This window comes from Ovis canadensis, chromosome X, assembly GCF_042477335.2.
Source record: "Ovis canadensis isolate MfBH-ARS-UI-01 breed Bighorn chromosome X, ARS-UI_OviCan_v2, whole genome shotgun sequence".
Lineage (NCBI taxonomy): Eukaryota > Metazoa > Chordata > Mammalia > Artiodactyla > Bovidae > Ovis > Ovis canadensis.
Window position 1 is genome coordinate 87,072,509 of NC_091727.1, and position 26,174 is coordinate 87,098,682.

The window sequence follows — 26,174 nt, forward strand, 5'->3', positions numbered from 1 at the left end:
CCCCAGCCTATGCCAACAGCCACACAAATCAGTCTCAGATCTCCAGGCCTTTAGAACCTCTAGTCACGCAGAGCTTCAGGTCAGAAGCATTTCCTTCCCTGCCATGGCCCCCTTCTCTAGCTCTTCTGCAATCTGCCCCCTGTCCTGGCCCTGGCACCGTTGACTGCAAACTCTAGGAGGGTCGGGACTGTGGCTTAGCTCAAATCTTGCCCCGTGCCTGCCATAGCATCAATTAACATTTATGAGACTTTGAAGGGCAGGCAGGTATGAAACAGCATCTTGGTGCCCAGTTTGTGAGTAGAGAGGACAAGGATACCCGCATCGCATCCCAGAAGTCTTTCCTCCTCATAGGAAAGCACAATGCAGCCCTCTACTGGTGATGGTATGGCTACGGTAATTTCATGGGTAAGTGTGCCACCTAGTGGAATGGGGTAGACATGGGCAGTGATAAAAGTAGGTCAAAATAGAAATTAAATGATTCAAACAGATCTCTGAAATAAAAATACACAACTCATCATAAAAACTAGAGCAGTGGGGACCAGATGTCTGTGCAAGGACAGGGTAGCAACAAAGTCAATATGGCATCAATACGCAAACTTACCTGTGACATGATAGGTTTCCTTTGATTCACAGTGAAGGAACACATCCCATGGGCTTATAAATTAACCATCAGTTCAGTTCAGTTCAGTTCAGTTGCTCAGTCGTGTCCGACTCTTTGCAACCCCATGAATTGCAGCACGATTCATGGTACTTGCTCAAGGTTTCTATGGATGCTATGTCACTCCCATAACTTTAGGATTATTCTACCATTTTCAGCATTGTCTCTGTTAGTGAGGAGATGATGGAATTAGTCTATCATAAGAAGTATATAAAGGGAGAAACCTCCTTGGCCAAAAGTTCATATAACAAAAGATATGCAAACAATAATTTTTTCAATGAAACAAATCAAAATATTTTCTGGGTATCCCAAGCCACTGTGTTCTTAGTAACAAACTTCTAGGGGCAGAAAAACTGAGGTCAAAATTGCACAGCCTTTATATTTTCTTCTTCAAATATAAGTCAAATCATGGCTGTCAAATATCACAGAAAAATCCTCCATTTACCCCACATCAGAATGGACTGAGGCCCTACTGCTCAAGCTCACACATAGCACATCTGAGAGCATGCATGGGGGAAACTGCTCAGAGCTGGCTTGTGTGAACTGATGCCCTCTCTTTCAAGGCAATAAACTGGAAATGGCCAAACTGGATGTAGAGTTCCATGGAACTTCATAGATTTCATGATGCCAAAAGTACTATACACAGCTTGAGAAGCACATTCTGAACAAGTGTCTTTGAACCTCTGAAAGGTGAGGCAAAGCATTTTTTTTTAATTGAGCCAGGCAAAATCTTAGCCAGAAGGGCAAAAAAATCTGAGGAATTGAAGAGGTAACACCTCTTTTAAAAATTATTATTATTTATTTAGTCTGTACCAAGTGGCTTATAGGATCTTAGTTCTCTGACCAGGGATTGAATCCAGGCCACAGCACTGAAAGTGCTGAGTCAATCACTAGATCCTCAGGGAAGTCCCATCACCTGCTTTTAAACATCAGCACAATGACAAAGCCCACAGTAAAGTTGGACAACCTCCATAACAACTTTCATTCAGATCGTTGCAAGCTGCTGATTGATCTCTCAGTCTTCATTTCAAACTGGCCAAACCTACACATTCTAGCCATATTGATAGTTGTAGAATCTAACTCTGGCCATTCTAAATGGCCATTTCTTCTCTAGCTGCTGTTCAAAAACTTCCAGTGCTTCCAAACTTCCTGTCGAAAACATGGGAGCACCTCAGTATATATTCAGTTCAGTTCAGTCGCTCAGTCATGTCTGACTCTTTGCGACCCCATGAACTGCAGCACACCAGGCCTCCCTGTCCATCACCAACTCCTAGAGTCCACCCAAACCCATGTCCATCGAGTCGATGATGCCATCCAACCATCTCATCTTCTGTTGTCCCCTTCTCCTCCTGCCCTCAATCTTTCCCAGCATCAGGGGCTTTTCAAATGAGTCAGCTCTTTGCATCAGGTGGACAAAATACTGGAGTTTCAGCTTCAACATCAGTCCTTCCAATGAACACCCAAGACTGATCTCCTTTAGGATGGACTGGTTGGATCTCCCTGCAGTCCAAGGGGCTCTCAACAGTGTTCTCCAACACCACAGTTCAAAAGCATCAGTTATTCGGTACTCAGCTTTCTTTATACTCCAACTCTCACATCCATACATGACCACTGGAAAAACCATAGCCTTGACTAGATGGACCTTTGTTGGCAAAGTAATGTCTCTGCTTTTTAATATGCTGTCTAGGTTGGTCATAACTTTCCTTCCAAGAAGTAAGCATCTTTTAATTTCATGGCTGCAATCACCATTTGCAGTGATTTTGGAACCCAGAAAAATAAAGGCAGCCACTGTTTCCACTGTTTCCCCATCTATTTGCCATGAGGTGATGGGACCGGATGCTATAATCTTGGTTTTCTGAATGTTGAGCTTTAAGCTAACTTTTTCACTTTCATCAAGAGGCTCTTTTGTTCTTCTTCACTTTCTGCCGTAAGGGTGGTGTCATTTGCATATCTTAGGTTATTGATATTTCTCCCAGGAATCTTGATTCTAGCTTGTGCTTCCTCCAGCCCAGTGTTTCTCATGATGTACTCTGCATATAAGTTAAATAAGCAGGGTGACAATATACAGCCTTGACGTACTCCTTTTCCTATTTAGAACCAGTCTGTTGTTCCATGTCCAGTTCAAACTGTTGCTTCCTTACCTGCATACAGGTTTCTCAAGAGGCAGGTCAGGTGGTCTGGTATTCCCATCTCTTTCAGAATTTTCCACAGTTTATTGTGATCCACACAGTCAAAGGCTTTGACATAGTCAATAAAGCATAAATAGATGTTTTTCTGGAACTCTCTTGCTTTGCCATGAGGTAATGGGACCAGATCAAGACTAAAGACTTAAGAGCCTCTTGATGAAAGTGAAAGAGGAGAGTGAAAAAGTTGGCTTAAAGCTCAACATTCAGAAAACTAAGATCATGGCATCCAGTCCTATCACCTCATGGCAAAGCAAGAGAGTTCCAGAAAAACATCTATTTATGCTTTATTGACATCTCGATGATCCAGCAGATGTTGGCAATTTGAGCTCTGGTTCCTCTGCTTTTTCTAAAACCAGCTTGAACATCTGGAATTTCATGGTTCATGTATTGCTGAAGCCTGGGTTGGAGAATTTTAAGCATCACTTTACTAGCTTATGAGATGAGTGCAATTGTGTGGTAGTTTGAGCATTCTTTGGCATTGTCTTTCTTTGGGATTGTAATGAAAACTGACCTTTTCCAGTATATATTCAAGATCCTTCAAAACGTGGTCCCAACCTAACTTCCCAAGCATATTTGACATAATCACCCCATAATGAGTCTGTGCTCCAGCCAAATTAAAATGTTCACTGTTCAGGTGTACATATATTTTCTCACTTCTCTGACAGGGAAAAAATCAGGTCACCATAAAAGGCCATTAGGATGATTCCCAAGTGCTGTGAAAAGCATGCCTGGAAGAGAAGCATCTTCAGATGCAACATCACATAATGCATTGCCTTCGGAAATAAAGAGTCAAGAGTTTATACATCTCAATAACTGACCTGGATTATTTTCATTCTTCTGGTACTCACTTCTTCCAAACTTCCCAGAGCTTTTTTACTTTTGATGTTTCATTGAAAGTGAAAGTCACTCAGTCATGTATGGCTCTTTGTGACCCCATGGACTATGCAGTCCATGGAATTCTCCAGGCCAGAATACTGGAATGGGTAGCTTTTTCCCTTCTCCAGGGATCATCTTCTAAACCCAGGAATTGAACCCAGGTCTCCCGCATTGCAGGCTGATTCTTTACCAGCTGAGCCACAAGGGAAGCCCAAGAATACTGGAGTGGGTAGCCTGTCCCTTCTCCAGGGGATCTTCCAGTATCGAACTGGAGTCTCTTTTATCAAGGATAAAGGTGATTTATCAAGGATAACTGGGGATTCTTTTCTCAACTGAGCTATGATATTTCATTGGTCCTACTTAAAAAAAATTGTTTTGTAAAACTCACTGACCCTAAACCTAAAATGCTGGAATTTTTTTTTAAAATTAAAGCCAATTAAGATGGATTTGGTTTTGAGAATTTTAGAGCAATTTTGGGAGATCCCATGATACACCCCAGAACACCCCCAAAATGGAGTGGAGAATCATGGTCTTGGCAAATATGTTTGCCTCTCCATACTGTATTATTTCCATCTATAGAATGAGAACTAACGATGTCCCTACTCTCTCCCAAGTCTCTCAGACTGGAAATTATGAGGATATATACTGTATATAAAGAACTTTGTTTTTGCAGAATGAAGGAGTCATATATTATCCAGATAAAACAATTTAACTATAAATCCCCTTATGATAGTAAACATTCTAATAAAATATGAGACACTATCCCATTGTTTGATAACACAAAAGTATAAAATAATTTCCAACTGTGGAAAGACATTTATGTTACTGAACTTACTGAATTTGGAGCCCACAGTGCTTGGGAAAGTGTGCATCCAACATCCAAACAGAATTGTTCTGGGAAGGAAGCAGACTATGGACAGCTTTAGCTTGTGAACAGAGGAGTTCCTTCTGAGGTATGGCTGGGAGTTCAGGAACTTAAAATAACTTGTCTCAGTTTCAACTTGTTTCCCTGTTGAAATGTTTCTTTCTGCAGAGAGATTAGAAGTGAAACCCTGGGAGGAGAGGCTGGAAAACAAACATAAGGTTCCCTTGACAGGAGCACATTTTGTCCCCACAAAGCTAGTTTTGTTTGTAGTCACAATTCAGCAAATTCTTTTTGATATAATTCTTTTATTGCAACTGTCTCAAAGAGTTTGAACTTCTGCAAATAGCAGACTGTGGAGAATTCCAATATTAGACTATAACTGTGGCTACAAGAGTCCTACAAGTCACCAGCGAATCTCAGACCAAAGGAAGGTGACAGATCATGCAAGCTACTGTCCTGCCTTCAGGCTGTACAAGAAGCCCGCCCCAAGTACACTGGAAAAGAGTCCAAGTCATTCTAAAAGGGTTACAAGAAGGAATCCAAAGACTGTAAATCTATCTTAAAGCCAAGAAAGCACTTTAGAGATCATTTCCTGTAGCCTTTTTGCAGATAGCAGAGGTTTCTGCTAATTTTATGTAGGCCAAATGTTAAGAAGAAATTACTTGGTAGCCTCAGATGAAAATAACTAATGTGAAATAAATAATACATGTGTATAATCTCAATAAGATTAAATAACTTTTAAAGATTTTATAATATTTTTTACATATAAAAAAAGTCAGCATAAATTAGTCAGCTCATCCAATAGTGCCAAACAGTCCCTCCTGCTTCCCCATCGCATACAGCAAGAGCTTAGGTGATTAGATGCTTCCAGCTCTTACCAGAATCACAAGTGATTTTGACCCTTCAGGGGAAGAAGCATCCCAAAGACCCAAAGAAGCTATGAGGGGTGGACAAGCACTTGGTTTCCCTTAGGAATTTCCATGTGTTTAGAGAAGGGGATCTCGTTTAAACCAAGCCCATTTTCAGAGCCCACTGGACATCCAAACAGGAAGTTGCACATTTCCCAGACTAGAAGAAGGACAGAACTAAATGCACAACGGAGCTCTGGGTTTCTGAAGACTTCATTGCTCTTCCCTTGTTGGTAACAGGAGAGCAGAAGTTCCAGGTATCCTGGGGCTCTGTGTATGGGCTGGCAGACAAGCATAAGGGAAAGCTATCCCATCTCTGAAAGAACTCTGAATGCAGAAGCTCAAAGGCCATCTGTCTGGGACGCTGAAAAGATTACTGTATTAGATGAAATGTGGGATTAGATCTCTTCCAGTCCTGGGACTTGAGACTAAAATTGGGTGAAAAAATAGGGCTCACACCCATTTCTGATTCGCTGCGTTTTAAAATTTACAAATGACTTTCTCTCCCACTATTAGAGTTGATCTTCACAACAGCCTTATGAAGCCAATGTTGTTAGGATGAGTGTAGAGATGAGGAAATTTATGCAGAGGTGAGTCGGTGGCCCAAGGTCATGTGGCTGGTGAATCATAGAGCTAAGATCCAAACACATCTTTTATGGAAACACAAGGCTTGGGAACAGAAGATAGTCTTTTGTTTTTCTGAAGCCCTATCACCCTTTCTGGAGAGCCTCTAGAGTGGAGACCTTGCAGAAGACACAATTTAATTTTCTCTTGAAACATTCTGCACAGCTGTGCAAGATACACACAAGGGTGTCTGTGGCACTGTGGCAGAAAGCATGATAATTAGCTGAGGAAATTATTCTTGAGGGGGTTCCTCTTCCCTGGTAGATTCCTAAGCATAAAGCCCTCTATCTCCAAAGAAGGACATGGCGCCTGTGATTTATTGCGAGTGTCTATGTCTGAGTCCTTGAGAAGAACACAAAGGATTATTTATGTTTTACTAGAAGAGTGAATATACCAAGGGGAAAGGATTTTGAGTAGCAGCTCTATAGTAGGCTTCTAAAGACCAGAAAGAAGTAGTGCCTCACTCATTCAGAGCCCAAATTACAGAAGTTAGGATTGATATTTGTCTTTGTACTCTCTGTAAACAACTAGTTTCTAACCTAATTAGTGTGGTACTCACTTAAATAACTCCTTACCTTTGCCACCCAAAAACAGAGGTCGGGGAAATTATGTAATCATGTAACAATTTCCCTGAATCTCAGTCATATCTATTTATTTGTCTTTAAGAGAGTTTCTTCTTGAAAAGCAGCGATGAATCTCAGTGAAAAGAAATCTCCTAAAATGTCTCCCTTCAGCAATTACTGCAGTTCATGTAAAAGTTTCATTTGAAAATACTTAGGGAACAGGTGGACTTTTGATTACAAATGTGATGGGCTAGCTAGTAGTACACTAATACTCCCAACAAAAATAACTAAGAATTGCAGATAAAATTTAAAAACATCTATTTGAAGGCACCAGAGCATGATGAGGCAATCAGGGCTTGGGGAGAGAGGCAATGACACTCTGTAGCCATTTTTCCTTCAGAATGTTTGCTGATTCTGGGCATGAGGTAAGTGAGTGTTGATATGAGTAAGAACAAGGACTAAGGGCTCTCTGGTAAGAGGAGGGAACCCAGCAGAGCACTGGGTAGAAAGAAAGAGGGGGAACTGAGCCCACTATTCTGCCAGATTTTCCCTCCCAGATATTTACTGAACTCTGAAACTGCATTAACCAAAAAACAAAAACAAACAAACAAACAAAAAGATTACCAAACTAGAATTTTACATCTAGCAAAAGCATCTTTCAAAAAAAGAAGGCAAGGTTTTTTTTCATAAATATGTTCCCCACTTTACAGAGAAGGGAGTGCAGAGAGGGAAAGTGACTCGCCCACAAACTATACTGAAGAAGTAGTTGAGCCAGGATTTGAACCCTAGAGGCCTGGTAGTAAAAACGAAGGCAAGATTTTAAGAAGCAATGGCATCATGTTTTCAGTTCAGTTCAGTTCAGTTCAGTAGCTCAGTCGTGTCCGACTCTTTGTGATCCCATGAATCACAGCACGCCAGGCCTCCCTGTCCATCATCAGCTTCCAGAGTTTAATCAAACTCATGTCCATCGAGTCAGTGATGCCATCTAGCCATCTTATCCTCTGTCATCCCGTTCTCCTCCTGCCCCCAATCCCTCCCAGCATGAGGGTCTTTTCAAATGAGTCAACTCTTCTCATGAGGTGGCCAAAGTATTGGAGTTTCAGCTTTAGCATCAGTCCTTCCAATGAACACCCAGGACTGATTTCCTTTGGATGGACTGGTTGGATCTCCTTGCAGACTATCAAGAGCCTTCTCCAACACCACAGTTCAAAAGCATCAATTCTATGGCACTCAGCTTTCTTCACAATCCAACTCTCACATCCATACATGACCACTGGAAAAACCATACCTTGAATAGACGGACATTTGTTGGCAAAGTAATGTCTCTGCTTTTTAATATGCTATCTAGGTTGGTCATAACTTTTCTTCCAAGGAGTAAGCGTCTTTTAATTTCATGGCTGCAATCACCATCTGCAGTGATTTTGAACCCAGAAAAATAAAGTCAGCCACTGTTTCCACTGTTTCCCCATCTATTTGCCATGAGGTGATGTGACTGGATGCCATGATCTTAGTTTTCTGAATGTTGAGTTTTAAGCCAACTTTTTCAATTTCATCAAGAGGCTCCTTAGTTCTTCACTTTCTGCCGTAAGGGTGGTGTTATCTGCATATCTCAGGTTATTGATATTTCTTCCGGCAATCTTGATTCCAGCTTGTGCTTCTTCCAGCCCAGCGTTTCTCATGATGTACTCTGCATATAAGTTAAATAAGCAGGGTGACAATATACAGCCTTGACGTACTCTTTTTCCTATTTGGAACCAGTCCATTGTTCCATGTCCAGTTCGAACTGTTGCTTCCTGAGCTGCATACAGGTTTGTCAAGAGGCAGGTCAGGTGGTCTGATATTCCCATCTCTTTCAGAATTTTCCACAGTTTATTGTGATCCACACAGTCAAAGGCTTTGGCATAGTCAATAAAGCAGAAATAGATGTTTTTTTTCTGGAACTCTCTTGATTTTTGATGATCCAGCGGATGTTGGCAATTTGATCTCTGGTTCCTCTGCCTTTTCTAAAACCAGCTTGAACATCTGGAAGTTCACGGTTCACATATTGCTGAAGCTTGGCTTGGAGAATTTTGAGCATTACTTTACTAGCATGTGAGATTAGTGCAATTGTGCGGTAGTTTGAGCATTCTTTGGCATTGCCTTTCTTTGGGATTGGAATGAAAACTGCCCTTTTCCAGACCTGTGGCCACTGCTGGGTTTTCCAAATTTCCTGGCATATTGAGTATGGCACTTTCACAGCATCATCTTTTAGGATTTGAAATAGCTCAACTGGAATTCCATCACCTCCACTAGCTTTGTTTGTAGTGATGCTTTCTAAGGCCCACTTGACTTCACATTCCAAGATGTCTGACTCTAGGTGAATGATCATACCATCGTGATTATCTGGGTCGTGACGCTTTTTGTACAGTTCTTCTGTGTATTCTTGCCACATCTTTTTAATATCTTCTGCTTATGTTAGGTCCATACAATTTCTGTCCTTTATTGAGCCCATCTTTGCATGCAATGTTCTCTTGGTATCTCTAATTTTCTTGAAGAGATCTCTAGTCTTTCCCATTCTGTTGTTTTCCTCTCTTTCTTTGCATTGATCGCTGAGGAAGGCTTTCTTATCTCTCCTTGCTATTCTTTGGAATTCTGCATTCAAATGCTTATATCTTTCCTTTTCTCCTTTGCTTTTCACTTATCTTGTTTTCATAGCTATTTGTAAGGCCTCCCCAGACTTTTTTTGCATTTCTTTTCTTTTTCTTTTTCTTTTTTTAGTTTTTTATTTTTTAAATTTTAATATCTTTAATTCTTACATGCGTTCCCAAACATGAACCCCCCTCCCACCTCCCTCCCCATAACATCTCTCTGGGTCATCCCCATGCACCAGCCCCAAGCATGCTGCATCCTGTGTCAGACAAAGACTGGCGATTCAATTCTTACATGATAGTATACATGTTAGAATGTCATTCTCCCAAATCATCCCCCCCTCTCCCTCTCCCTCTGAGTCCAAAAGTCCGTTATACACATCTGTGTCTCTATCCCTGTCTTGCATACAGGGTCGTCATTGCCATCTTCCTAAATTCCATATATATGTGTTAGTATACTGTATTGGTGTTTTTCTTTCTGGCTTACTTCACTCTGTATAATCGGCTCCAGTTTCATCCATCTCATCAGAACTGATTCAAATGAATTCTTTTTTATGGCTGAGTAATACTCCATTGTGTATATGTACCACAGCTTTCTTATCCATTCATCTGCTGATGGACATCTAGGTTGTTTCCATGTCCTGGCTATTATAAACTGTGCTGCGATGAACATTGGGGTACATGTGTCTCTTTCAATTCTGGTTTCCTCAGTGTGTATGCCCAGCAGTGGGATTGCTGGGTCATAAGGTAGTTCTATTTGCAATTTTTTAAGGAATCTCCACACTGTTCTCCATAGTGGCTGTACTAGTTTGCATTCCCACCAACAGTGTAGGAGGGTTCCCTTTTCTCCACACCCTCTCCAGCATTTATTGCTTGCAGATTTTTGGATCGCAGCCATTCTGACTGGTGTGAAGTGGTACCTCATTGTGGTTTTGATTTGCATTTCTCTAATAATGAGTGATGTTGAGCATCTTTTCATGTGTTTGTTAGCCGTCCGTATGTCTTCTTTGGAGAAATGTCTATTTAGTTCTTTGGCCCATTTTTTGTCTTGGTCACTGTCTCCTGTACAATGTCATGAACCTCTGTCCATAGTTCATCAGGCACTCTATCTATATCTATATCTAATCCCTTAAATCTATTTCTCACTTCCACTGTATAATCATAAGGGATTTGATTTAGGTCATACCTGAATGGTCTAGTGGTTTTACACACTTTCTTCAGCTACAGTAGAAAAACAAACTAAGAAAGAACAAAACAGAAATGCTAGAAGTGAAAAGCACAGTAGACGAAATAAAGAATACCTTCAATGGGCTCATCACGAATCTCAGCACAGACAAAGAAGGAATCAGTGAACTCAAGGATCCATCAACAAAAATTACCCAAACTGAAAGTGAAGTGAAAGTCACTCAGTCATGCCCGACTCTTTGCGATCCATGGAATTCTCTAGGCCAGAATACTGGAGTGGGTAGCCTTTCCCTTATCCAGGGGATCCTCTCAACCCAGGGACTGAACCCAGGTCTCCTGCACTACAGGCAGATTCTTTACCAGCTGAGCCACAAGGGAAGCCCACCCAAACTGAAACACAAAGAAAATTTAGAAGAATATCCAAGATAATATAAGACAGTCTAGCATGAATGTAGTTGGAATCCAAGAAGACCGACGGATGAGAGATTAAGTTTATAATTTTTTATTTTATGACAGCATAATGGGTGAGAATTCCCCCAAATTAAATGACAGACAACAAACCACAAATACAGAGGTTAAGAGCCCCCAATAAAACTCCCCTTGGCATATCACATTCAAACTAGTGAAAATGAAAGATAAGAGAAAAATCTTGAAAGCAACCAGAGAAAAAAGACACTTTACATGGAAAGAAAAAATAAGACTTACATCAAATTTCTCATCAGAAACTATGCAACTCAGAAGTCTATACCCAGAAAATATCTTTAAAAAAATTTAAGGTGCCATTGTTGGTGCTAGTGTAAACTAGTGCAGCTACTTTGGAAAACACTTTGGCAGATAGTTCCTTAAAATATAAAACATAGTGCATTTTACTTCTGTTCTAAAAGGTACAGTAATCTGATGAGTAGTTTCACATTTAAAAAAATCATCACCTTGAGCAAAAATATATTCAATAATTATAAATAAGCACAGGAAAAGATATTTACTCAAGAAAAGTAAAAACAAAACAACTTCTAATAAATATATACATGTAACAATTTTATTCATAAGAGATAAAAACTAGAAAGAAACCAAATGTCCCTCAATTGGTGAATGGATAAAGAAAATGTGGTACATCTACACCCAGCAATAAAAAGGAGTGGCCTCCTGGTATATATAACCATATGGTTGCATCTCAAATACATTTAGCTAAGTGAGAGGAGCCAGAACCAAAGGACTACATACTATATGTTTCTACTTACTTGACAATCTGGAAAAGGTAAAAGTGTAGGGATAGAGATCAGACCAGTGGCTACCAAGGCTTAGGAATGGGGGAGGGGTGATATACAAAGAAGCAGACCAAGAAATCTGGGGGGATGAGGCAACGCTTCTCTACCTAGATTGTGGTGATGGATCCATAGTTTTCTGCTTCAGTCCAAACTCATGAAATTGTATAGCATAGAAGTGTGCTCTAGGTAAGTAAATAGATAAACAAACCAAAATAAGATCCCCCTGCACATCATCCTAAGTGACAGCATGTGCTACCAAGGATGGACAGTAACTGGAACTCATGCTGCTGGTGGTCATATAAACTGTTACAGGCGCTATGGAAAGCTACTTGGCAATATCTGCTAAGGAAACATGTACATTGTACAAATCATCAATTCCACCTCTAGACATATATGCAACAGAAGCATATATTTACCAATGAAATTAAATACCAGGCTATTCTTAGCAGCTTTATTTGTATTAGCAAAAACCTGGACACTATGCCAATATCCACAGACAGTGGAATGGATAATCAACTACAGTGTAATCATAAATGGAATACTGTATGGCAATGAAAATAAGGGAAATACTGCTCATATGACACCCTCCATGAATCTCACAAGCAATAAGAGTATGTAATGTAGGATTACATTTACATAATCAAAGATGTTACAAGTCAGAACAATGGGGTCTCAAAGAGTTGGAGACGACTGAGAGATGTTCACTCAGACTTGGAAAGGATCACAGGGATTCTAGCAATGTTCTATTACTTTACATACGTGCTGGTTATTGGTGGGTCAATTTTGTGAAAAACCATTAATCTGTTTACTTAATATTTGTGCATTTTTCCTGCTTGCAAAGTATACTTCCATTTTAAAAGTTTTAAAAGCAGAGTATGTATATTTCTTTTTCTTTCCTTTTTATTTATTTATTTTTTTAAAGGTTAAGATTGCTGATCGAAGATTCTTTGATTCCAGGGGAGAGGAGTGAGAATCATACTGAAAACTTTTGTTCCTGATTGGATAGAAGGATGGAAGCAGCTTTTGACTACTTGCTTGATCACGAAGGGTGCCAAAGGCTACACAACAAACAGTGGAGGTAGGAACTGTATTTCCATTTTTAGAGGTGGGGAAGACCCAAGGACAAGAAGGTGAGTGGTTTCAACTATGATCTGTGATTTGGCGTTTCTATAATGACAATCTTTGGGAACATCAGAGAGTAAAAAGGCCTCTAAAGAGCATCCAGTCCAGCCTCTTTAGTTTACAAAAGGGGAAAATGTGCTCCAGAAGAGAAGGGGATCATTCAGGATTATCCATCTACTGAAAGAAAGGGGACTAGAGCTTTAGTCTCCTCAGTATCCTCCAGTACATGACCAACCTGTGTCATGACCAGCATTTACAGACAGATCATCAAAACTCTTTAAGGAAGGGAGGGAAAAGAGCATTAAACTGGGAGTTGAAAGACCTGGATCCTAGCCTGGTTTTGTCAAGGAAGCTTATCTTCACCTTTGGGTTTCAACGTCTCCACCTGTGAAATACAAAGTGACAATACAAAAATCAACAAGAGATAGCAAGTTTTGGATCCATGACAGAGGCAGATCCAGGTTGTGTGGGACCCAAAGCTTTATAATACTTGAGGCCCTATTTAAGGATAAGAATACAAAATTACCAATACAAAATTAGGAACAAAAGTGAATATTTAAAATGAGAGAAGGAATGTAATAGAGCAAACATTTGAAAAAAGTCGACAAATGCTAGACATATCTCAAAATTAAAGAAAAATGACATAATAAATAAAAGCATAAATGCCCGACACACCTCTGTAATAGTACCACTTTTCTGTTATAGTTGGAGACTCAGTTCAGTTCAGTTCAGTTCAGTTGCTCAGTGATGTCCAACTGTTTGCAACCCCATGAACTGCAGCACACCAGGCCTCACTGTCCATCACCAACTCCAGGAGTTTACCCAAACTCATGTCCATTGAGTCGGTGATGCCATCCAACCATCTCATCCTCTGTCATCCCCTTCTCCTTCTGCCTTCAATCTTTCCCAACATCAGGGGCTTTTCAAATGAGTCAGCTTTTCACATCAGGTGGCCAAAGTATTGGAGTTTCAGCTTCTACATCAGTCCTTCCAATGAACACCCACGACTGATCTCCTTTAGGATGGACTGGTTGTATCTCCTTGCAGTCCAAGGGACTCTCAAGAGTCTTCTCCAACACCACAGTTCAAAAGCATCAATTCTTTGGCACTCAGCTTTCTTTATGATCCAACTCTCACATCCATACATGACTACTGGAAAAACCATAGCCTTGACTAGATGGACCGTTGTTGACAAAGTAACATCTCTGCTTTTTAATATGCTGTCTAGGTTGGTCATAACTTTCCTTCTAAGGAGTAAGCGTCTTTTAATTTCATGGTTGTAATCACCATCTGCAGTGACTTTGGAGACTCAGAGGACTCAGCATACAGTTGCACTCACAGCTAAGATGTAAGTACAGCAATGCAATAAGGACGCAAAGGTGGATCACAGGGAGAAAGACAGGCAGAGCCTGGAAGAATCCATGTGCAGACTTCCTTATGCTCTCTCCCTCCCTTGGGGGGCTACAGAGAGGATACCCTTCCCTCAGCAAGGAAAATGCACTGACAGGTGTGCAGTGTTTCTGCCCAGGGCAGCCCAGATCCAGAGCCCACAGCTTTTCTTCAGGGCTGGTCACATAGACACCATCTGCCTACTGTGCACCAGAATCCCGGACTCCCAGAAGGAAAATGGAGTTTGGCATAAAGCCCTCTGTATAAATGGTCCAAGCATAGTTTTCTGTTAACTGGGGACATTCTGAGAGCCACGATGCTAGATGCCAGCAGAAGGTCACTCTTATAAGCAGCCCTTTCTATGAACAGCAGTCTCAGGCCTGCTACATTAATTCATCTGCACACACACCCCTCAATGTTTGGGGTCTTGTTTCATGTCTGTGCCCACAATGTCAGGGATTCTGAAGAATATCTTTTCCCCCAAGCCCCATCCAAATGCCCAAGCCCCATCCAAATGGGAATATAAATATATCTTGTGTTTATAATTGCATACACTGCACACGGAGTATCCTCCTGACAGGACAGACCGTGTGTTCATTGGCTTTACATATCTGATTCATGACCGAAAGACTTTCCCATAGACTAGCTTCTAGCTCCATGTAGTGTGACCTGTGAGGCTCCCTCACCGTCAGCATACTTCTGGTGCCTAGTGCTGTGAAGCACAGTAACATCACAATGTTCCCTCCAGCCTCAGACCTCTTGTCCTGATACTGCATACAGGCATGGTGAGTTTGAGTATTCCTGGAAGCTCTTTCAATACAGGACAGCTAGGAATAACTTGAATGTGTACAGAAGTGGTTGGGAGCCCCTAAAATATGTTTCTCCAAATCCAAACTACTTTCTCCTGATTTAATCTCCCCTTAGACAGATTCCCAATGTGCCCATGGTCACTGTATAGCCACCCAATACAAGAGCAAGAGGGATGGAGGCAGCAGAATGGACACAGAGATGCCCTGAGCCAACTGTGGCTAAACCACCGTTCGTTGATTTTACAGACCAGACGCTGGCATATACCATAATGCTAGGGCCCCTTCCAGGCCTGGAACTGCCAATGACTCTGAAGCTTAATCTTAAACTTCATTAGCTTTCCTGTTCATTTCTGTCTGGTCCAGAGAGTTACAGAAGGGAAACCAAACACTGAGAAAAGGCTTATGACTAAGATAACAAGGTAGAAGGGAGGAGGGTATCTAACCAGAAGCAAGGATAAGGCAATCAGGACGAATTCCAGATAACCAGAATGCAAAAGTACCTGGGAGTGGGACTTCCTTGGTGGTCCAGTGGTTAAGACTCCTTGCTTCCACTGCAGGGAAATGGGTTTGATCCCTGGCCAGGGAACTAAGATTCCACATGCCTGAGAGCAAGGCCAAAATAAATAAATAAAAATTAAAAAGACATCTACATTTACTGAGGGCTCAAAAAATAAAAAAAATAAAAAGTTCCTGGGAGTGAGTGACTAGCATGTGACCTAAAGAATGGAAAGATGGCTTGAGCTGGGACATCATACAAGGACCCAAACTACACAGCTGTCTTTCCTCCATGGCTGAGGTGAGAAGCCTGGCATGATGTTGGGTAGACACTGAGTGGTAGCAGGAGGAAGCAGTTCAGGGGAGGCGGGCTTCTTGAACCAGCATCAGAGAAGAACCATGCTGGGCCAGCACAGCATCGAGTCAAGTAATGCAGAAACCAAAAAGACAAAGACAAAGACAACCCTCTGAGTCTGTCAACACTGAATTCCCTGATGGTACAGTCATAGCATCCAATATGTACCGAGCTTGAAAGGACCTTCTAGGTCCCATGTTCCACACCACACCCTCTTTGGGGACAGGGCCGGTCACTAGTGCAGGGGCCAGGGCTGGCCCCTTGGGGGTGGAATCCTATCTCACTATCATCCACACCCCACCCACTCTGTAGTGTGCCACTCAGAGCCCACCTCCCTCTTCTTGCAGGGAGAGGCATTCTAGCACTTCAGATGTTTCTACAGAGAGTGGTCCTGAGTCCAATGAGATTACTGACATACTTGCCTTGCTTACCCACCTTGCACACACTGATGCCTGGGCAGGGCCTATCTCATCACCTACTGAGTCCAGAGTGGTACAGCAGAGTTGATGAGTGCCAAGTGACTCAAATATAAAGAAAGCTGAATGCAGAAGAATTGATGCTTTTGAACTGTGGTGTTGGAGAAGACTCTTGAGAGTCCCTTGGACTGCAAGGAGATCCAACCAGTCCATCCTAAAGGAGATCAGTCCTGGGTGTTCATTGAAATGACTGATGTTGAAGCTGAAACTCTAATACTTTGGCCACCTGATGTGAAAAGCTGACTCATTTGAAAAGACCCTGATGCTGGGAAAGATTGAGGGCAGGAGGAGAAGGGGATGACAGAGGATGAGATGGTTGGATGGTATCACCGACTCGATGGACATGGGTTTGGGTGGACTCTGGGAGTTGGTGATGGACAGGGAGGCCTGTCGTGCTGCGGTTCATGGGGTCACAAAGAGTCGGATACAACTGAGCAACTGAACTGAACTAAACTGAAGTGACTTGAAGCCAACAGTCAGCACCTAGTCAGTGTCTCCTCTGGCAGAAGCATCTCTGGGGACAGTACCAAGGTAAACTGGGCGGGGTCTTTATCCTCAGAGGGATTGCAGTCTAGCTGGGGTAACAGTGCATGCATGCACATGTGCACACGCGCATACACAGAAACAGAAGCAGAAACCGCCCAGGGTAACCTTGCACAAAAGGAGTACTATAGAGAGCGTTCTGGAAGGTTGCATGCACATACACACACACACATAAACTCATACACACAGAAACCGCCCAAGGTATCCTTTCACAAAACAAGTACTATAGAGAGGGTTCTGGAAGTTGTGGGGAGGAAGGAACAGTCCTGAAGTCAGCCTCAGAGGCTTCAGGAGGACACAGGAAGTGAGGAGGGAGGGATTTACTGGGCACACTGGGAGTCGGGCTGCGGGAGTGGAGGCGAGTCCATGACCATCGGGGAGACAGGGGGAAGTGCTCCTGCGAGGAAGGGAGGAAGACCTGTGGTGGGGGTCAGAGCCCTGAGAAGCATGGAGGGCGACAGCTGATCCTGGGCCCAGAACTGTTTTCACTGACCTCATTTGACAGACAGGCAAGATGAGGCCAAAAGCTGCAGGCACTCAAACACCAAGCTGTGGGAGTCAGGGGTTGCCTCGGGGAAAGCTGCGGTTTAGGATTCCTGGTTATGCTACCAGGGGACCTGAGTGGGAGGGGCTGGAGAAGGATTAGTAAACTGCCTGTGTCATGTCAGGACAGACCCCAGGTTAAGAGCACTCAGGAAGCACTGGACAGACAGGGTAATCTTCCAGAAACTTCTTCTTAAGGATTCTATCTGAGACTCCTCTACTCCTAACTGCTGATTTTATGCCAGGGGGAACTGAGTGGGAGAGAGGTGGCTGGCAAAAAAGACTCTTACGCTTCATCAAAGGTGTGCAAGGAAGGCTCAGGCACAAGCCATCCACATGTACCTGAGGTGACCCAAACGCTCTGGGGATGTGACGGGAAGGCAATGCACACTGGATCAGTACCCCAGACACACTGAGCTCTATGGCTCCTGGCAACTATCCCTGGCATCCTTCCTCAGAGATTCCAGATTCTAGGAGCTGCGCCTTTCTGTCCGCCTGTCTGGGGCTTGTCAGCAATTTCCCCCTCTTCTCCACCTTTGTAGTCCCTAGGCCAGGCACCAAGGAGGTGCTCACACACCAGAGAGGGAGGGGATTAATGAAGGAAAAAGGTGACTGGTGGCCGTTGACAGAGCTATTGATGGGCCAGTGTCTCCAGACTGTCAGCGTCTTGAGGAGGGGGCGGTTGGGCACACTCCGCCTGGGCTTCCCAGGTGCCTGATGCTAAAGAAGCCCATTGACAAGTCCTGGGAACACACGTCCCCTAGACTGTTCTCTTCACTGACTGACCACCAAAGGAACACCTCTGTTTTTGGATCCAGCCTCCCTGGTGTTCAGTCTCACCTCGCTTCCTCAGATAGTGCACATGCCACCTCCACCCCCATGGGAAAGTGGTCATCCTTCTGAATGAAGGGCTCGGGCAATGCCACCGAGCACACTGTTCTCCTGCCATATTCCACAAAGGATACCTGACATTTCAACACACTGGCTACTCTAGCGACTGGGCTTTTGTCTCCTTGCTAAAGTGGGTCCACTTTAGCCATGATGTTACTGAATTGAAACAGACAAAGACTGACAAGCAAAGCCCTATGGTCTGTCAAAGCAGCCAGTCTTCTGGACACACACCAGAGGAGTCCCAACAGAGTGCAGAAGACAACACTCTACCAACTCTGAACCTGGAGCACTCAACTCAGCAATGGACAGAAAGGGTGGAGGCCACTTACATGAAGGTGTCTTTCTAGATGCCATGTCATTAAGATTATCAAAAAAGCACATGGATGCCAGACACACCAACAGCTGTCCACAATTCTGAACCTTCACTTAGACCTAGAGTGTGGAGACAGGCCTCAGCCAGGGTCTGAAAGCAGGTCACTTGTTTCCATCAGAAATTCCCTTAGAAAAGTGTCCGTTACCTTACATTGTGGCTCAGATGGTAAAGAATCTGCCTGCAATGCAGAAGACCCAGGTTCAATCCCTGGGTTGGAAAGATTCCCTGGAGAAAGGAATGGCCATCCACTCTAGTATTCTTGCCTGGGAAATTACATGGTCAGAGAAGCCTGGTGGATTACAGTCCATGGGGTTGCATAGAGTCGGACACAACTCATTGACTAACACTTTTGCTATGATCCAGACTACAACCAAACCAAAGTGGAACTCTTCTTGACAAAGTTGAACAGCCTCTTAACCCAAATTGTGTTCTTCAGAAAATATTGTACAGATGTTTCAGACACTCGCAGTTGAGAAACAAATAGTTTCTGTCTCCTTCATATCTCAGGTCAGTTTCCAGATCTGTATACTTGAGGATGTTGCCCTTAATAGAAACATTCATTCAACACAGATTTATATTTTATGACACAATCAGGATAACAGTAAAAACTCTGAATCAAAGGATGTGAAAGGTCAAAGGCAGTATGTGATCAGACCCTTGCTTTTCAAAATGCTATCCACATACCAGACACTTAGGCATCAACTGGGATCTGGTCAGAAGCACAGAATCTCAGGTCCACCTCAGAACATCTGAATCAGAAGCCACATTTGACAAGATCACTGAGGGATCTGAATTCACACCGAAATCTGAGATCTAGTTTTCAAACCGTGTTCTCTGGCACATTTTGGGGGCCTCTATGAGGAGTGGGCCGGGAAGAGATTAGGAAGAAGGCGGATGGGGAGGAGGCCTCGCTTTAGCTGAGCAGCCTGCCTCTGATCTGTATGGGAGGCTGAAACCCACACCACCCCCCAGTTAGATATCCCATGGACACAAAGGTTGGAGAATCACTGTTCTGGACCAATCATCTCGTTTTCTACATGCACAACTGACAACTTCCAAATAGCATAAGGGAATTTCACCAAAGTCACATTATAGTCCCTTGAACACTGTTAGAGGATTCTTAAATTTACAAAGTCTGGGAATTTAAAAAAAAATCTTTATAGGCAGTGTTGCTGGAATAACCTCCCAACTGCAGAAGTAGAAGCAAAGACAGACCCTGAGCCCCAGTGGGAGACAACATGACATTCATGGTTGTGTCCTGGAAAAGCCCTGTGACATGAGCATCATCTTGTGCTACCTGGTTTTCAACAGAGGATAGATACACCCAGAGATAGCAAGTGCCAAGGCTACACAGCAGGAGAAGAGCTGATGTCCAAACCCAGGTCCCTGGACCCGAAAGCCCAGGTTCTGGATTATGTCATTCACATCATGAGCACAAATAGGCAGCCCCTCTGTGTGCCCTATGCATTGGCCCAGCCTATGAGCTACATGGACACACATCCACTCAAAAAAGGAGCCATCCACCCTCACGGACCTGTGGGATACAAACAATGGGCTTCTGTGCCAATGCCTGGGCTCCTGCTATAGGCTCAAGGCACGGAACATGCAAATTCAGTTGCTATATCTTTGTGGTAATGAGAGTTAAGAATCCATTGCTATGTATCTGACATCTCCATGCCTTGGGAAAGTTAGAAGGATTAAGAAGGCAGAAATGGTCAAAGGAGGAAAAGGAAATGAAATACTTCACAATGTATTACATATTAGGTTTAGCGCCTCATTTTTATTTTCACACCCTCCAAGCACTGCATTGAGCTTTCTGCCATGGAAGCTCTTATTGCTAACCATCTTTAATTAAAACTGAAGCTGCAAAAAAAAAAAAAAAAAAGACAATCCAATCAAAAAGTGGTCAGAACACCTGAATCGACATTTCTTCAAAGAAGACACAGATGGCCAAAAGGCACATGAAAAGAGGCTCAACATTCTTAATTATCAGACAAATGCAAATCAAAACTCCAAGGAAGTATCACATTACACTGGACAGAATGGCCATAATTAAAAAACCTACCAAGAATAAATGCTGGGGAGGGTGTAGAGAAAAGGCAACCCTTGTACACTGTTGGTTGAAAAGTAAATTGGTACAGTCAACATGAAGAACAGTATGGAGGTTCCTTAAACAATTACAAACAGAACTACCATATGATCCAGCAATCCCACTCCTGGATATATACCAGGAAAATACAAAAACTTTTGAGAGACAAAAATTTTCTCAAACTTCTGTTTGAGAAGATACATGCATCCCAATGTTCATTGCAGGACTATTTATAATAGCCAAGATATGGAAGCAATGTAAATGTCCATCACCAGCTAAACAAGATAAAGAAAATGTGGTACACACACACACGCACACAGACACACACACAGACACAGACACACACACACACACACACACACAGAGGAATACTACCCAGCCATGAAAAATAATGAAGTAATACCATTTGCAGAAACATGGGTGGACCTAGAGATTATCATACTAAGTGGAGTATGTCAGAAAGAGAAAGATAAATGTCCTATGATATTAATTATATGTGGAATCTAAAAAGATGATACAAATGAAATTATTTGCAAAGCAGACACAGACTCAGAGAATAAACTTTTGGTTACCAGAGGGGAAAAGCAGGGGAAGGGATAAGTTAGGAGTTTGGGATTAACAGATACACACTACTACGTATAAAATAGTAGTACTGTGGTGCTGGAGAAGAGTCTTGAGAGTCCCTTGGACAGCAAGGAGACCAAGTCAGTCAGTTCTAAAGAAATCAACCCTGAATATCCATTGGAAGGACTGATGCTAAAGCTGAAACTCCAATATTTTGGCCACCTGATATGAAGAGCCAGCTTACTGGAAAAGACCCTGATGCTGGGAAAGACTGAAGACAGAAGGAGAAGAGACTGCTAGAGGGTGAGATGATTGGATGGCATCACTGACTCAACAGACATGAGTTTGAGCAAACTCTGGGAGAGAGTCAAGGACAGGGAAGCCTGGTGTGCTGCAGCCCATGGGGTCACAAAGTCGAACATGACTGAGTGACTGAACAACAATGTATAAAATACATAATTAAGGTCCTACTGTATAGAACAGGGAACTATACTCAATATCTACCATAACTTATAATGGAAAAGAATCTGGAAGTGTTTATGTAGTGAATCACCTTGATGTACACCAGAAACGATGGACACAACATTGTTAACCAACTATGTGAAAGTGAGGGAGAGTCACTCAGTGGTGTCCGACTCTTTGTGACGCCATGAACTCTACAGTATACAGTTCATGGAATTCTCCAGGCCAGAACAGAGGAGTGGGTAGCCTTTCCCTTCTCCAGGGGATCTTTCCCATCCAGGAATCAAACTGGGGTTTCTTGCATTGCAGGCTGATTCTTTACCAACTGAGTTATGAGGGAAGTCCTAACTATATTTCAATTAAAAAAAAAAAAAGTGAAGTTGGAAGAGCGGGCCAGCAGATGGCACAACGAGCAGGCAGCACATTACCGTCAAACTCCAGTTTCATTTCAGATACAAAGCTGGCCCCTTTCCTAAAGCCTCCTCCAAGTGTCATCTGGGGACTCTAGGTGGGCAATAAAACAGGGCAAGGCCACCCTCCCCATATCATCTTGTCTTCACTGCCTGCACTACTCCTTCTAAGGCAGTAAGCGAGGGGCCCACACTGCTAAACTCCTGGCGCTTGAAGCTGCCACAGCTCAGGCCACTGGGGAGCTGGTCTGGGCAAAGCTGCACCACGTCTTCCTTCTCTGCACAATGCATCAGCAGCAGCCACTCTGCTCAGCCTGGGGGACACTGGGTGCCACAGGAGGCAAATCAACCTACTGCTGGGGGCCAGGAGAATCTGGGCCCAACGCCCTCACCTCTGTGTGTGTTCAGTCGCTAAGTCATGTCCTACTCTTTGTGACCCCATGGAATGCAGCATGCCAGGCTTCCCTGTCCTCCACCATCTCCCAGTTTGCTCAAATTCACACATTCACCTGTGCACCCCTCTGGTCTATCTGCTGTCTGACCCTGTGTATGGGAGGCACACAAAGCTTTGTCCAATCACTGTCTAACCAAATAACTGAATCAATGAATTCTTCATGGGCAGAGAGGCAATTTAGAGTTGGTGATGGTATCTAACCATCTCCCGACAATAACTCTCAGAACATAAAGACCTAATGTCATATCTCTAAACCTCATTCTGGATGCAAGAACAAGAATTGGAGACCTCATCACAAGCCAGGAGAAGTCAGCCTGTGGAAGAAGGTGCCCATGCCCAGTTCAGCGAGAACAGGCACCAGCTGCCAGAGCCACTCATCCTGGAAAGAGCCATGCTGGTCGCCTGACTCATCTGTGCGCCCCTCTTGTCTATCTGCTGCCTGACCCTGTGTATGGGAGGCACACAAAGCTTTGTCCAATCACTGTCTAACCAAATCACTGAATCAATGAATTCTTCTCTGGTAGAGAGGCAATGGCTTGCCTTTAAAACTGCAAGTGAGGGCATTGATCAACTGTATGCAGGGCAAAGACCAGATGACTTAGAGTCGCCCCTGAGTGGGACCCAGGCTAGTATCCCAGGCCCTTTCCCATGACCTCGATCCAGCTACACACCTGGGCTCAGTTCCCTCCATGGGTCTGACCCTTCTGAGGGCCCTTCCCCCATTTCCCAGCCAAGGAGACCCTCTTCACTATGAGACCCAGCCCAGATGACACTCCCATCTAAAAAGCCCTTGATGTGAGTCAGTGTTTGGTTCCCCACGCTTCATGCTCCCCAACCTCTGCTTTGTTTCAGGCTCTGAACTTTACAGATCTTCCTGGAAGATGTGCTCCAGCCTCTCTACCCCCGAGCCCTGAGTGATACAGGGGTGAGTGGAGACCTGACGCCCTGCACGGTGGAGGAGCCTGTTGCAGGACGGGTGTCCTTGGGCTTGAATGTGCTTTGCCTCGTGAGGTCTGGCACTCAGACCTGCCCTCTCCCATCAGGCTGTGCTTACACCGGGGCCAGCTGATGGCCAGGTGGCCAGCACACTGGAAGCAGCTCTCCTGCCCAACCCAGCAGTTGTCTCATGCGAAAGACGCCAAGAGCCCCTCCCACCAGGCTGAGAGCAGGGCAGAGCGTGGTGCCACCCAGCCAAAGGCACTTGGAATCCTGTGTGTACACACAGCCACCGCTCAGGCACCAATTCCTGGTTTTAGTTCTCCCGCTTGGTCAGTAGCGATCACGAGCCTCAGGCACTGTGACGGCTCGACCACCGGGGCCCACCGTGGACACCTCCAATGCCTGTCTGTGCTCTGCATCTCCTGACGGGCTGGCAGGAACTGTCAGGTCAACATCGCAGGTGCAGGGATGCCCTGCCCACCCTGCCTGCTCCCTGTCCCCTTAGTGGTGAGTCCCCAGCCAGCCTCCAGCACCAACTCCCCTCCACCCCACCCCCGGGAATAGCCTCACGAAGGACTCATGCCGAGGAGGCTGGCCCTGGAGTGGTCTGAGGAGAGGTGGCAAGATGGGGCCTTGGTACGGGGTTGACATCCCCTGCCCCACTGGTTATGAGATCCCCTCCTGGGGGTAGTCAGGTGCACTCAGCCCTGGGCTCAAGGCCACAGCCCAGCTGCTAGAACTTTCACTGGGCTGGCAGGGGGAGACGAATTCCCTGGCAAGTGAGAAGATCCAGGAGTGTGGGACAAGGGGGAAATAGAGGGAAGTGACCTCTTTGCAGTGCTGTCCACAGGGGGCTGAGCAGCTCAGGGTGAAGAACAGTGAGAACCAGGGGCAGGGGAGCCAGGGTCTCCCTGGTATCTGACAAAGCTCCAGGCAGTGGACAAACATCAGCCCAGGATTCTACAGGATTGGCTGAACCACAAAGACACGGAACATTCCACTAAGGCAGGCCTGACCTGCTGGCATCGGAGGTCCTCTTGGGAAAACCTGCATCCCTGACATGAAGGCCAGGGAGACCGGGAGGCAGGCCCTTGAAGACCAGGACTACACAGACGTCTCTGAACTTCGGAGCCTGCAGCAGCAGCCCATCCCCCCACCCAATAAAGAGCTGGTGCCCTCCCACCCCCACCCCCAAGGGAGCAAATGGGACTGGAGCCCTCCCTCACAGGTGCCCTCCATCCCAGGAGGCAGAGGAGCTCCCCGTCCCGAGTTGTGGCAGGACCCACAGCACTACCAGCAGGAGAGCCCAGGAACCATGGGAAGAGGTGGTCACATACTGCCCGGCCACCAAGCAGAGCGAAGTCACCACACAACACAGGCCAGGCTCGCCAGGCCTCATGATGGAGGAGATGGACGACACCCCCACTCCCTGTCCCCACTGCCCAGGGATTGCAGCAGAGCTTGCAGGGTTGCACTGAGTGGTCAGGAACCAGGGGCCATGATGAGGACTGCCGCCGCCCAGAAGACCGTACCCACAGAGCGGGGCAGGTGGTCAGTACAACACGGCCTCCTGGGGGCTCAATGGATGGGCAACGGATTAAGGTATGCTCCAAAATGACGCTGAGGCCAAGGGCAGCCACCCCAGTAAACAGGTCAAGATCCCTCGTCCAGGTTCGGCCCCCAAGCCAATTCTCAGATCTGGAACCGAGAAACAGGGATAAGGTGGGCCCCTGGGGGAAAGACGCTGCAGCACCATAGCACACAAACAAGGGAAAGACCCCAGCTCTTCCCAAAGGGACCTCAGGCTCTTGGTCAGTGACCCCATCTAGGGAGGTGGGACCTTCAGAGGCATGGATGTTGCCAGACACAGGGTCAACTTGACACTGATGTGACAGACCCAGTTAACTCTGACTCTGCAGTCACTTTGGGAGGACCCCCTGGGCTGGGCTTTCTGAGCAGAGGGGGTCAAGGGGCAAGGGACACAAGGCCAGTCCCGAGGAATCATCAGTGGGTCTTGAGCTGGGAGAGCCTGGAATGCAGTAGCCCCCAGAGCCACGTGCGGGGCTTAGTGAGACCTGGGCGAACATGTGATATGAGTGAAAGATGGTAAGGCCAAAGGGAAACCCTGTGTAAATTTCAGCGAGTAAAAGAAAGGCACAGAAAAAGAGGAGGGGATACATGTCCCACTGATGAACTGGAGGACCTTCTCACCCTGGTGGCGCCTCATGGGCATTCTCTGCTCCTGATGCTCACACCCTCTCTGTGCTTAGCCAAGTCTCCATGGTGTGCACGCAAGTACTCAAACGGTAGCCAGATGGGGCTCTCGCCCAGAGCACAGGAGTCCAATCACTGAAGTCTTCCCACCATGGGTATGGGATGGCAATGTTCCTCCAGACAGCCCTCCCTGCTCCTTGATATCAGAAACAAAACAGCTGGACCCATTCAGTGGGCTGCTGGTGTCCAGAAGCCTGGTGTCCAGAAGCCCCCTCCAGTGCTGGGGGGC

The 26,174-nt window shown here is 44.8% G+C and overlaps 1 long non-coding RNA gene across 1 annotated transcript; it reads right to left on the reverse strand.

Moving 5' to 3' along the window:
* Nucleotides 1-608: 608 nt before the first annotated feature.
* On the reverse strand, nt 609-25,916 carry LOC138930409 (uncharacterized). Its single transcript, XR_011446182.1, has 4 exons — nt 25,883-25,916; nt 15,578-15,679; nt 4,556-4,747; nt 609-824 (listed from the first exon to the last, which is right to left on the reverse strand). It is a non-coding gene; the product is annotated as an uncharacterized lncRNA (long non-coding RNA).
* Between the last annotated feature and the right edge of the window lie 258 nt (nt 25,917-26,174).